At 41.6% G+C, this 13350-nt stretch overlaps 1 protein-coding gene across 1 annotated transcript in view; it reads left to right on the top strand.

Moving 5' to 3' along the window:
• MCFD2 (multiple coagulation factor deficiency 2, ER cargo receptor complex subunit) overlaps nt 1–13350 on the top strand; it is a 39491-nt gene that overhangs the window by 3224 nt on the left and 22917 nt on the right. The window contains exon 2 of the mRNA XM_030310555.2: nt 2525–2630. The gene's annotated coding sequence lies outside the window, so the exon portion shown is untranslated. The remainder of the gene's footprint in view (nt 1–2524; nt 2631–13350) is intronic.

Below are 13350 nucleotides of genomic sequence, written 5' to 3'. Positions count from 1 at the left end.
GTCTCTGAGCAGTAAGCAGTAGATGAATCAGCCTTGGAGCTCACCTCATCTTTGGAACACAACAAAAGATTGTCTGTCCACATATTGAATAAGAATAGAATTACAGGGCAGTGTAAGGCCCTTGAGGTTCTGATTGAGGATTTGTGAAATGTAGGAGGGGACCTCAGTAAACTGAGGCACAGTGGTCCAGGTACTATTTTTGATTTTCCCTGGAGAAGACAAACAAGTATTGACTTTTCATTTACAGACACACAGCAAAGGAAGCACAAGTATGGATCTACAACTCTGAAACACATAGTCAGTCTCTTTAGGACTTGCAAATAGAATGGTAGTGTATTTGACTTGCACTGTTGGTGGGAATGCAAATTGGTGCAGCCACTCTGGAAAACAGTGTGGAGGTTCCTCAAAAAATTAAAAATAGACCTACCCTATGACCCAGCAATAGCACTGCTAGGAATTTACCCAAGGGATACAGGAGTACTGATGCATAGGGGCACTTGTACCCCAATGTTTATAGCAGCACTCTCAACAATAGCCAAATTATGGAAAGAGCCTAAATGTCCATCAACTGATGAATGCATAAAGAAATTGTGGTTTATATACACCATGGAGTACTACGTGGCAATGAGAAAGAATGAAATATGGCCCTTTGTAGCAACATGGATGGAACTGGAGAGTGTTATGCTAAGTGAAATAAGCCATACAGAGAAAGACAGATACCATATGGTTTCACTCTTATGTGGATCCTGAGAAACTTAACAGAAACCCATGGGGGAGGGGAAGAAAAAAAAAAAGAGGTTAGAGTGGAAGAGAGCCAAAGTATAAGAGACTCTTAAGAACTGAGAACAAACTGAGGGTTGATGGGGGGTGGGAGGGAGGGGAGGGTGGGTGATGGGTATTGAGGAGGGCACCTTTTGGGATGAGCACTGGGTGTTGTATGGAAACCAAAAAAAAAAAAAAAAAAAAAAAAAGAATAGTAGTGTATTTGAGTTTGATCTTAAAGGGAAGCAGCGAGTGACTAATTTATATGTGGCCCTGGGATCCTAAACAAATCTATATTCCTGCCCACTGGGTTTTTTAACTGAGAGGATAGGAGCATGTTACAAGGGCTGGGACAAGGTATGAGACTCCTTTCTCTTTAAGTCTTTTCTTTTTTTTAAAAAGGCTTCTGATTATTAGTTTTACTCCTTCTTTATCACCTTATATTAGATGCTGTTATGCAAGTTTGGGTACAGATTGAACCTTGATGGGTTTTGCTCCAGTAGAATATCAGTAGGATTTTTGCTGTTAAGAGAGCTTCAGTCTCTGCTTGATTTACACACAAAGGTACTGGTAAATCATATCCAAATGAGCCAGGATCTTGTTATGAATAGGGAGGTCCTTGGGGACCAGAAGGAAGAGACCATCAGGAGAGCATTTAATGTAGCAGTGACAGTCGCACAGTAAATCCCTTGCTATTAAGTTAATGAGTGTGGTGTCCCAAAAGTTAAAAGAACATTCCTTGGTTAAAGGTTTGAGGCTGATGGTTATGGGCTGGGGCCTGGGGAAAGCATGGTGAGATTAGATGTGTGACCAGAGTAGTTTGCTGACTCCAAGGAAGAGGTTGTATAATAGTGGTTGGGTTTAAGATTGGTATTATTATGCTATATCAATAAAACATTTGTAAGGTTGTCCTTTAATTTTTAAAGAAATGTTTCCTAGTGGGTTTAAGAGTAGAATGAGAAGGGCGCCTGGGTGGCTCGGTCAGTTAAGCTTCCAACTTTGGCTCAGGTCATGATCTCATGGTTCACGAGTTCAAGCCCCATGTTGGGCTCAGCCCATGTTGGGCTCTGCTTCGCAGATTTTGTGTCTCCTTCTCTCTCTGTTCCTCCCCTGCTCGTACTCCATCTCTCTCTCTCTCTCAAAAATAACTCCATCTCTCTCTCTCTTTCTCTCTTTAAAAACATTTTAAAAATTAAAAAAAAAAAGAGTCGAACGAGAAACTAAACACCTTCATTGGTATCTTTGTTGTTTGGTTGCTTAGTTCTAGAACTCTTTCCAAATATTCAGCAAGGTTTTGGGGGTCTGGGCTTGGGGTTATTTCCCATTCTACTTTTTGCTTGCATAATATGGCTCTTCTATGTATGGTTCAAGGCCATTCACAAAAAGATAAGAGAGGAGCCAGGGTCATGTCTGCTTCAGGATCAACTCCTGCGTGCAGCCACTAGGTATGAACCTTCCCTGAAGTCTCCATCAGACTTCTCCCTTTTTGGTTTGAAGAACTGAACCAGAGCACAGTCTATTTTTACCCAAAAGACAAGAGGATAGCCTCCAAAAGACCTTGACCAACTCTCCAGCTTTTATAAACCCCAAGGATTTCCTATGCAAATGAAGGCTATTTAAGTTACCCTTGAGAGTCTTCCCATTCTGACTTTTTCATTGAACTCCTTGCATCTAGAAGGAATTGGTACATACATGGCTGCCCTGGGCTATATGTCTCTCAAATGATTCTAAGTTCCTCTGCAATGTTTTCTCTCTCGTCTAGGCAATGACAGAGTCTCTGACAATGGCTTTCAGCTGAGAATGAAACCAGAGCTTAAAATCCACCATAAGAGGTTTTCTCTGTTCTGCAGCAGGTTTACTTTAAAGAGGTAAGTGAGATTTGGGGTACCTGGCTGGCCAGAAGGGAGGGGCAGTGCATCAGGGGAAGAGGTAGAGGGGTAGCAGGAGATAGGAGGTGCATAGCATGGGGGAAGAAGATCGTAGGCTTGAGTTGTGGTTTGGGAGATCTAAAAAATAGTTTTAACATGTTCACATTTTTCTTTTGCTTTGGCCAAGCAATCTGTTAAGGAAGCAATTTTTGAATATGGTTTCTTTTGGATGCTTCCTCATGCTAATAAAAAATAATGAAGACCATTGGATGCTTAGAATTGTGCTGCCTTTACATTCTGTGGCACCTCTCCAGTGAATAACTGTTCATATCAGAACTTCCTCATAGTGGCCACTGTAATTCTAAATTATCCTTGGTGAAATGATGCTATTTAGGAAGATAAGTGCACAAATTTGGGTAGAGCATAAATACATGGATGGCATGGACTGAGGTTTATACCAAGACAAAGCCTTGAGAGCCTGGGAATGGCATCCTCTGGCTCAAGGCCCCCCAGCCTCACAGCTAGACCTTACCCAGCCACAACTCTGATGAATTTATACTTCCTGGCAGATAAAAGGTGTGGAGACATCTTTGCTGAACCTCAAGACAAGTCTGAGGAGAGTTCTCATAAGTGGCCCAAGACAGAATTTGTCCCAGGGCCAGGTTAGGGACATACTTCTTGGGTCCCGTATCTGTCCTTTCCACTATAAACTTTGCTCTGATTGAGGCACAACCGAAAATGACCAGGATGGACATAGACAATAGTGGTATTGTTCATAATAAGGCAGATATCTACCAAGAGAAAAGATTTTCAAGTATGGTCAGATAAACAAAGGATTCCCGAAAGGTGTTCCTTATCACTAGAGACAAATAGACTCTGTACTTGGGGAGCTCAAGCCCAGTACAAGACTTACATCTCTCATTGCTGTGGTCTAAAAGACTCCTGAGGGGCTTGAGGACCTCAGAAGAGCACACTTTCTGAGTCAGGGTCTTGGCCACATTGGCAAGGAGGTCTCAGTGGGCCTCATAATTGAATGCTGCTCCCTGAAAATATCGTCCGAACAACTTTGTGAGAATGCAAAGCTGAGTTCTGATCGCAGGAAGGAAAACACAACTGTGCAGAGTCATAGTAGCATCTGTATTGGGGAGGCTACGTCAAGATATTTATAAAATATTGGGTCTATTTTAAGGCAGCTTTTCTAATGAGCTTGATAAGGACTGGGCAAGAATCATGATAACAATAGTTCAGGATGGATGGACAGCGCGAGGTGAGGGTTTTGAAACAAGAGTTTCAAGGAGTCTTAGAAGATAAACAGTGGTTGGATGCAATCTATTGAAAAGTTGCAAAATTCATTCAAGGTTACTTCTTGAAATTTCTGCAAAAACAATAGTTATTTACAACTTTTATCATCCTGAGCAAGAGTTTCATATAATAAAAAGGTCATGTTAACATCAACAGTAAGCAGGGTGCAGGTGGTTTTGATTCTTCCTGTGTACTGTGCTCGCTTCGGCAGCACGTATACTAAAATTGGAACGATTCTTCCTGTGTACTAATACAGAGAGGGATTATGTATGATTGTTACCACATCCCCTCACTCCATCAAATCACTCTTATTTATACTAATTGTCACAGTGCTGGGAGTAATTAGGCCATCCAGACATGGGAAAAGCCTGGTGGGGGATGTCCTTCCCACCTTCTGTTCCTCTCTTCTCTCTTGTATTTGCTGTTCAGGGCCCCCACAGGACCCTGTGTTCCCAACAGGAACCCTAAAAACCCTAAATTTGAATACAATTAAACCTTTTCTTCATAGCCAAGAGTGCTTTCATGCACTCAGATCATCAGTGTGTATGATACAGAGCCTGCCCAATCTTCTTGTAGTCCCATGGCCCACAGGCCTTGTATTTGGAAATCAGCCTTTACTTATGACCTTGGTTGTTGGCTCATAGCATTTCTGGCCCATGGTGTCTCGTGTCGTACTTAATGATTAGTACTGTGAACTGGCCAACTGAACCAGCCCTCCTAGAATGTTGCCATGAAAACTCTGCCAAGGGCTGGCTGTATGGTCAGTTTTTCCCTTTGACAGCTGCCAGAAAAACTGCAGGTAATCATTAGGTGAGGGATGAGGCCCTACAAAGGCAAGCTTCAAAACCATGAATTCTTTGTGCTTGTGCATAGTGGGCATTCAGTAATTATTTATTATGTTAATTTCGGAATCCTATAATGTTAAAGGTTTCCCCAGGCCTGGGAGATGAGAGCTCTGGGATGTCGCCTATCCCTCCCTCCCCTCCACCCAATTTCATGATTGAGATACTAGCACGTTTCTCCATGCATTGACTTCCCTCCCATCATCTGGGTCCATTCTGTTCCCCTGGGGTCCCAGGTGACTCCTGCTTCTCCTCGGTGTTTTCTGTGTCATCTTGCAGGACTGCTACAATGGTGCCCACCCAAGAGTGGGGGTTCACACTTTCTCCCAGCCTTTGCCAGTGCTGGTTCTTTGCCCAGATACTGCTATCCTAGAGGAGAGAAGTCAGTCCAACCCAGGAACACTGAGAGCCTTTCAGCTCAGGTTAGGTGGCCTGATTTTAAGCTCCACCACTCCTAAGGCCAACTTGTGCGTCTGCCCTTTAATGATTATAGCAGTTTTAGGCCTTAAAACATAGCTTTGCTCTCTCTGCTTTTAAATCTTTTTTCCTTTCTTCTCTACCTTTTAAAAGAATTTTTGTTTTAATAGCATTTTTGCTGAATAGCAAAAAAAATAACACAAAGGAAATTACATAAAACATAATTATTATGAAGCACTTTCATTAACTGTCAACTAGAAAGAAATACAGTTTTACCAGCATCCCAGAAGTCCCCAATATATCCCTTCCCAAGTACAGTCTTCTTCCTCTTAAATGTAACTGCTGGCTTTTTATGGCAGTTACTCCATTGCTTTCTTTCCTCCACCCCCCCCCCCCAACTAACTTCCTCTCTTCTTTCCTTCTTTCCTTCTCCCTTCCTTTTTTTTTTTTTTTAAGGCTTATTTATTTATTTTGAGAGAGAGAAAGAGAGAACATGAGTGGAAGAGGGGCAGAGAGAGAGGGAGAGAAAAAATCCCAAGCAGGTTCTGCCCTGTTAGTGCAGAGCCCAATGCAGGGCTTGATCCCGTGAACCGTGAGATCATGACCTGAGCCGAAATCAAGAGTTGGATGCTCAACCAACTGAACCACCCAGGCTCCCCCTTCCTCCTTCTTATTGAAGTATTATTGACATACCGTGTTATATGAGTGCTAGTGTATGACATATTGATTTTGCTTCATCCTCTGATAAAGGATATCCAATTTAAAAAGACCCTTTTTAATCTTACAATGTTAAAAGTTTGTGTTTTATTTAATGGTGATTGAAATTGAATTTTACAAATTTTTTTTCATTTATTGAGCTCACCATATAATTTTTCTCCTTCAAATTTATTTATATGGTGAACTATTTTGATTTTCCTATGTTAAACCATCTTTGCATTTCTAGAATAAGATCAACTGAGTTGTATTTGTTTCCTGTTGCTTCTGTAACAAATCCCCAAATACATAGTGGCTTAAAATACCACACCTTTATTATCTCCCAATTCTTGGGGTCAGAAGTCTCGAGTGGGTCTTGTGGGATAAATCAAGGTATTGGCGGATCTGTATTTCTTCTGGAGGCTCTAGGAGAGAATATTGTTCCTAGCCTTTTCCTGCTTTTAGAGGCTAGTTGCATTCCTTGGCTGGTGGTCCCTTCCTCCATCTTCAGAGTCCATTACTCCAATCGCCGCTTTCAGGGTCACATCTTCTCTCTGACTCTGACCCTCCTGCCTCCCTCTTATGAGGACTTTGATGATTACATTGGGCTCACAGGATAATCCAGGATAATCTGCCCATGTCAGGGGCCTTAATTCAGTCAACTTTGCAAAGTCCCTTTTGCCATGTAAGATGACATATTCACAGGTTTTGAGGATTAGGATAAAACCTCTTTGGGAGCCATTATATTGTCTACCACATTGGTTATAATGTATTTTCCTTTTTATATATTGCTTGCTGTACTACTTTATTTAGAATTTTTGTGTCTGTGTTCATGAGTGAGATTGCCTAAATTTTCTCTTCTGAAACTATCTTCATTGGCTTTTGGTATCAGAGTTAAGCTAGCCTTATAAGTGAATTGGAGGGTATACCACTTTTTTTTTTTTTTTTCTGTTCTCCAGAGAGTTTGTATACAGTAAGCATTATTTTCCCCTTAACTATTTATGGAAAGTTTTTATTTTTTATTTTATTTTTTTAAAGTTTATTTATTTATTTTGAGAGAGAGAGAGGGAGAGGGAGGGAGGGGCAGAGGGGCAGAGAGAAGGGAGAGAGAGAATCCCAAACTGGCTCTGCGTTGTCAGCACAGAGCTGGATATGGGGCTTGAACTCAAGAATCGTGAGGTCATGACCTGGGCCGAAATCAAGAGTTGGTTGCTTAACTGACTGAGCCACCCAGGCGCCCTGATGGGAAGTTTTTAAAGTACTGATTCAATTTATTTAAAAATCACAGGACTTAAAATTTCTATTTCCTCCTTGATCAATTTTCAGAAAGTTGTATTTTTCTAGGAATATATTCATTTCATCTAGGTTTTCACACTTTAAGCATAAATTATTCATAAACCCTCTTTTTTTTTAAGTTTATTTATTTATTTTGAGAGTGAGAACAAGCAGGAAGGGGCAGAGAGAGAGGGGGAAAGAGGATCCAAAGCAGGCTTCTGTACTAACAGTAGAGAGCCCAACTTGGGGCCTGAACTCACCATGAGACCATGACCTGACCTGAAGTCAGATACTTTAACCAACTGAGCCACCCAGGAGCCCTCATAAAACCCTCTTGTTATCTTTTTAATGTTTGTGGAATTCATAGTGATATCTGCTTTTTTATTCCTGGCATTGGTTATTCGTGCATTCTCTCTTCTTAATCTTCTCGATAATTTGTAAGGTTTTATCAGTTTTATTGTTCCTTTCAAAGAACCAACTTTTGGTTTTGTTGATCTTCTGTATGGCATGTTATTTTCCCTTTCTGTAATTTTTACTGTTATCCTTATTATTTCATTTATCTTATGTTTTTGGGTTTCGTTTGTACTTCTGTAATGGTCAGGATAGGTTGGGTTATACTGCAGTAACAAACAATCCAGAAAAAAAAATCTCAGGACTTTTCACAACATTTCTCATTTTTTTTTTCTACCTGTTCCAGTCAGGTTGGCTCGCTTCTTCTCATTGTCTTCACTCTGGGACTTGAGCTGACAGAACAGCCACTATCTAGAACGTTGGCAGTCATCATGACAGAGGGAAAAGAGACAGTATGGTGAACCATATGTTGGCTCTTAAAACTTTTGTCTAGATGTGACACATCATACTTCTATATGCTTCTCATTGACTAGAGCAAGAGATATAGCTAAGCCTGATGCCAATGCCCAGAGATGGATTAGTGGATCTTTGTGAATGGTAATATAGTATCCCATATCTTCTTTTTATTACTTTTAGAAAAAAAATTTTTTTTACTGTTTATTTATTTCAGAGAGAGAGAGAGAGAAGGAACAGGGGAGGGGCAGAGAGAGACACACACACACAGAATCCGAAGCAGGCTTCAGGCTCTGAGCTGTCAGCACAGAGTCTGATGCAGGGCTTGAACTTGCTAACCACGAGATCATGACCTGAGCCAAAGTCGGACGCCCAAGTGACTGAGCCACCCAGATGCCCCTTTCTTACTTTTTGAGACTTTATCTTTGCTCATGAATTTTCAGTCTTTCTTATATTCTAACATGTGTGCATTTAAGGGTACAAATTTCCTTTTGTCAGCTACATCCCATAGGAATCGATACACAGAAATTTTGTTAACACTTGATTCAAACTATTTTCTAATTTCTTTTGTGATACATATTTGACCTATGTGTTATTTAGAAGTATTTCTTAATTTCCACGTAACTGGAGTTTTCTGAGTTTTCTTCTTGTAATTTCATTGTATCAGAGAATATACTTCATATAATTTTAAATCTTGGACTTTTTTTAGACCTCACTTTCTTTTTTTTTTTTTTTTCAACGTTTTTTATTTATTTTTGGGACAGAGAGAGACAGAGCATGAGCGGGGGAGGGGCAGAGAGAGAGGGAGACACAGAATCGGAAACAGGCTCCAGGCTCCGAGCCATCAGCCCAGAGCCTGACGTGGGGCTCGAACTCACGGACCGCGAGATCGTGACCTGGCTGAAGTCGGACACTTAACCGACTGTGCCACCCAGGCGCCCCTAGACCTCACTTTCAACCATACGATCTTGGGAAGAGAACCTCAAGCCTCTGATGAGATCCCAGCCCTACCCAACACCTTGATTTCAGCCTTGACATACTCTGAGCAGGGAGTCTAATTGATCCTTACCTGGACTTCTGATCTACAGAACTGTAAGAAAATAAATGGATATTATTTTAAGCTGCTAAGTTTGTAGTAATTTATTGCATAGGAATAGAAAACTAATGCAGTGTTTTGCTAGTGGACAAACTATACATCTTCTCATATTTATGAAAGAAGGAGATTTTAGCTGGATGTAGAATTTTATTATTTAAAAAAAATTTTTTTTTAAGTTTATTTATTTCATCTCTACACCCACTGTGGGGCCTGAACTTGCAACCCCAAGATCAAGAGTCACATGCTCTCCTGACTGAGCCAGCCAGGAGCACCAAGGATATAGAATTTTAGACTAGCAGTTTACTTTTAAAGCCTTTCAAGATACTACACTGTTTTCTGGTTTCCACTTTTGCTGTTGAGAAGTCAGTTATCTAACTGTTGCTCCTTTGAAAACAATCTTTTCCCCACCCCCACCTGTCTTTATTTTTTTTCTTTTTCTTTTGTTTTCTGAAGATTTATTTAATGTGCCAAGAATATATTTCTTAAATAATTAATTATGCTTGGGATTGTTGCTCTTTGTGATCTGAATTTTAAAGTCTTTCATCAGTTCTGGAAAATTCTTGGCTATTATCTCTTCAAATGTTATCTCAGCTCCTTCTCTCTTCTCCTGGGACACCAACTAGATATAAGCAAGATCTTCTCACTGTATTCTTTGTATCTCTTACCCTTGCTTTTGGATCTTCTATGTTGTCTCTTTATTCTAGATAGTTTTTTTCTGCTATATATATATTTTTTATTTTTAACTTTTTTTTCGAGAAAGAGAGACAGAGCACCAGAGGGGGAGAATCAGAGAGAGAGGGAGATACGGAATCTGAAGCAAACTCCAGGCTCTGAGCTGTCAGCACAGAGCCCAATGCAGGGCTCAAACCCACGAACTGTGAGATCATGACCTGAGCTGAAGTCTAACACTTAACTGAATGAGCCACCCAGGCGCCCCTTTTCTGCTATGTTTTCTAATTCATTGACTCTCTTCTCATGCATCTAAACTGTTGAACCCATCTCTTGAGTTTTTAACATCTCTAACTATATTTTTCCATTCTTGAATTCTATTTGATTCTTTATCTAATCTGCTATTTTATCATAGAGGGAAGTCTTTCTTGACTTCCCACGTCGGTCCTCACCTCAGGCCTGTTTAGATGTCCTCTGCCCTCGCCTCCCCCCATGTGCTCCCATGGCAACCTGGGCTCTACCAGGCATTTACCATATTCTCTTACAGTGTCTCCCCAACTAGACTGTAAGTATCTTGAGGCCAGCGGACATCATGTACTCTGTATCTCTAGCATTTAGCATTGCGCCCGAATAACAGCAATCACTCTGTAAGTGTTGTGAACTTTAAGTAAAGCAACTTCCCTGACCACCTAACACTGCCCCACTCTGAGAAGATGGAAAACCTTCAGGAAAGTCTTCACAACTCACAACTGTTCTTTGTGTGAAGAGATTCTTCTATAGAGGGAATGCTAAGAGATACTCATTTCTGCATCCAGGCTGATAAGGGGAAAGAATGGAAAGGCAAACAGACTCAGAAATAAGAGGCTGAGGAGACTTCAGGTGAGGAAGTCTCTGAGAATGAGCAGAAGTTATTGGGCAAGCTCCACTTCTCCAGCCTGTGGAATTGGCTGGATCTGATCCCATTATACCCAGACCTCCAAGGAATAAGGAGCTTCTAGCCAACATCTGGGTTGTTCTGCTGTAGTACATCTAGAAACTCAAGGCAGAGTGGCTTTTAAGAAAGGAATGTTGTATAACCAGTATACTGAACATGCAGGATTTATGGGTTATATCCACCAAAGCCACTTTATTTTTGTCTTCCACTGCTTTTAATCCCTTCCAGTGAGGGTTAGGATGGTCTTTTCCATGACCACGTATAACAATCCTGCCAAGCTCATAACTTTTTCTCGACATCTTTAGTGTAAAAGTCCAGGGAATCACTTTAAGTCACGAATGCAGGCTTAATTAAATAATTAAAAGGGTTCAGCCCAATATACTAATCAATATTTAAATTTTCATTCATAGATAAGATTTCTCTCCCACTCTCCCAAAGCTAGGGCCCATAGCAGGTAGCCTGGGAGGGAGCTACTTCTCTTTCTTATTCACTTCTCCTTAATCTTGCTGCTGTTTCTGACCTTTAAGGTTGAAATGGGGAAAAGAGGAGAGGGAAGGGGGATAGTCCTGGCTTTATGGGTCCTACACCTGGCGACCCATAGGCCACAGGTCCCCTGGCAGATATTTAACACTGATCCTGAGGGTTTCTGTGAAGTCCTGAGAGACTTCCCTGCTGGGCTTCTCTGACTCCGCTCCTTCTCCTTCAGTAGGGTCCCCCTGCCTCCTGCTCCCCACAGTCTCGCCATAGGACTTGCCTCCCAGCCTTTAACTGCTGGGACCTACTTGTCCTCACTGGCTACCCTCTTGGTTGGGCTCCACCCCAGGGAGACTTAACCTCTGCCTCCGCCTCAAATTGTCCCCAGGACTCCTGTCTCATTTGACCTGCACCCAGCTGGTTGAGCAATTCTCACCGAGGCCCTTTTCTCTCAGCCAAGGCTGCTTAGCCTTCCTGAGCCAACCAGCAACAGGCCATCGTATATGCCCTACAGCAATGACCACGCCTCAAGCTGCCTGAGTAGTCTGTCCCCTTGAAGCCTTTCTCACTAGACTGGAGGGGAGGGAGTAGGTGATCCCTCACATTTTCCCAGGGAAATCCTCCCCACAAATTCCCCCCCCCACCCCGCCCCGAATCTCCCCTCTTCTGACTCTTGTATTTCCTCTCTCTGGGTTAGGGATTCCTTAGGCCAAGGACCAAGAGACAGGTAACCAGATTTTGAAAATCGCCTTTGAAATATTTGTGGTCTGCTCACACCTTACTTTGATGCTCAATCACTATTATATCTTGACACTTCAGTCAAAATCCAAGTTAACATCTGTTGGATTTGTTTGCTTTTTATCAGAATGAAACATCATTATTGGTTTTTTCTGATTATGAAATTAATGCATTCTTCTTACAAAATTAAACCAAAACAGATAAATGTAAAAGATAGTAGTAGCTCAGTGCAATTCTACCTCCCAGAGATAACTAAAATAAGACTTTGCTTTTTACCTCTCCAGACTTTTTTTCTTTGACACACTTTGACACTTGTACTTCTTTTTTTTTAATAGCAGAAATGGGATTGTACTATATATGAACTCCAAAGAGCCTTTTCCCTAATGCCATAGGACATGTAAGCCTTCCCGCCCCCTATGTGCCTAAACCTATGTTGAAGTGGGAGAATTGATGAGAGACCAGACAATTACCTTGATAGACTGAGCATCTAAATGGTCCCTTTATGTATTGAATTAAACTGGGTTTTAGTGGCGTGGACTGAATTTAGTTTTCTCTCGCTTCCTATCAAGATGGGTGCTTTGGAGGAAATCAGTCACAGACAATCAAAGGACTATATTTGTTTCACAACAGGAGTACTGTACATTTTCAGCTCTCCACTACAAATGAAATTGCTGGGTTGGAGGGTGTGTGCCATCCCAAGGCTTTTGATCTGCATTACATTGTGCATCAGAGTCCTTTTTTCCCCATATGTATTTTCATAACACTGGATATTTACATTTTGGCTAGTCTCCTAGGCAAAAAAGTAGTGATTAAGCCCAATTGTTATTATCTCATTTTATTTTATTTATTTTGAGAGAGAGAGTGAGCATGCAAGCAGTAGAGGGGCAGAGAGAGAAGGAGAGAGAGAATCCCAAGCAGGTGGTACGCTGTCAGCACAGAGCCTGACTCAGGGCTTGAACCTGTGACCCATGATATCATGACGTGAGCTGAAGTCAAGAGGCTTAACTGACTGAGCTATCCAGGGACCCCAAGCCTTTCTTTGTTTTTAAATAAGATTGAGCAAATTTTGCATTAGGATAGGACACTTACTCATCACCAGGGCTCTCTTTGCCCAAGTGTCCATTTTGATATCCCAATAAAATCTTCATAAGCTTTGCCCAGGCAGGCTAAAACAAATGGGCTCCAGAGTGGACTGAAAGAGGTCTATCCCCTTCCTGGGCCCCAGTGCATACTTGGCCCTAGGGGAATAAAGGCGGAAAGAGTAACTTCCCCAAGGGACTCCTGGAGGCCACCATGAGAGATGCTTCAGGCCTGATCTGAAGCACATGTTAAGAGAATCTAGATCACTCACTCATAGCCCCAAACTGTGCCTAAGCCTCATTGCATGCCCTATCCCTTTAGATACTAGTGACCACAGTATCTAAAGCTCTTGCCCCCAGGGAGGCCAGGCTACCCATGGACTAATTAATTAGCTGC

The sequence above is a fragment of the Lynx canadensis genome, chromosome A3 (genome assembly GCF_007474595.2).
Source record: "Lynx canadensis isolate LIC74 chromosome A3, mLynCan4.pri.v2, whole genome shotgun sequence".
In the NCBI taxonomy this organism is placed as follows: domain Eukaryota; kingdom Metazoa; phylum Chordata; class Mammalia; order Carnivora; family Felidae; genus Lynx; species Lynx canadensis.
This window is presented reverse-complemented; position numbering and strand designations above follow the sequence as displayed.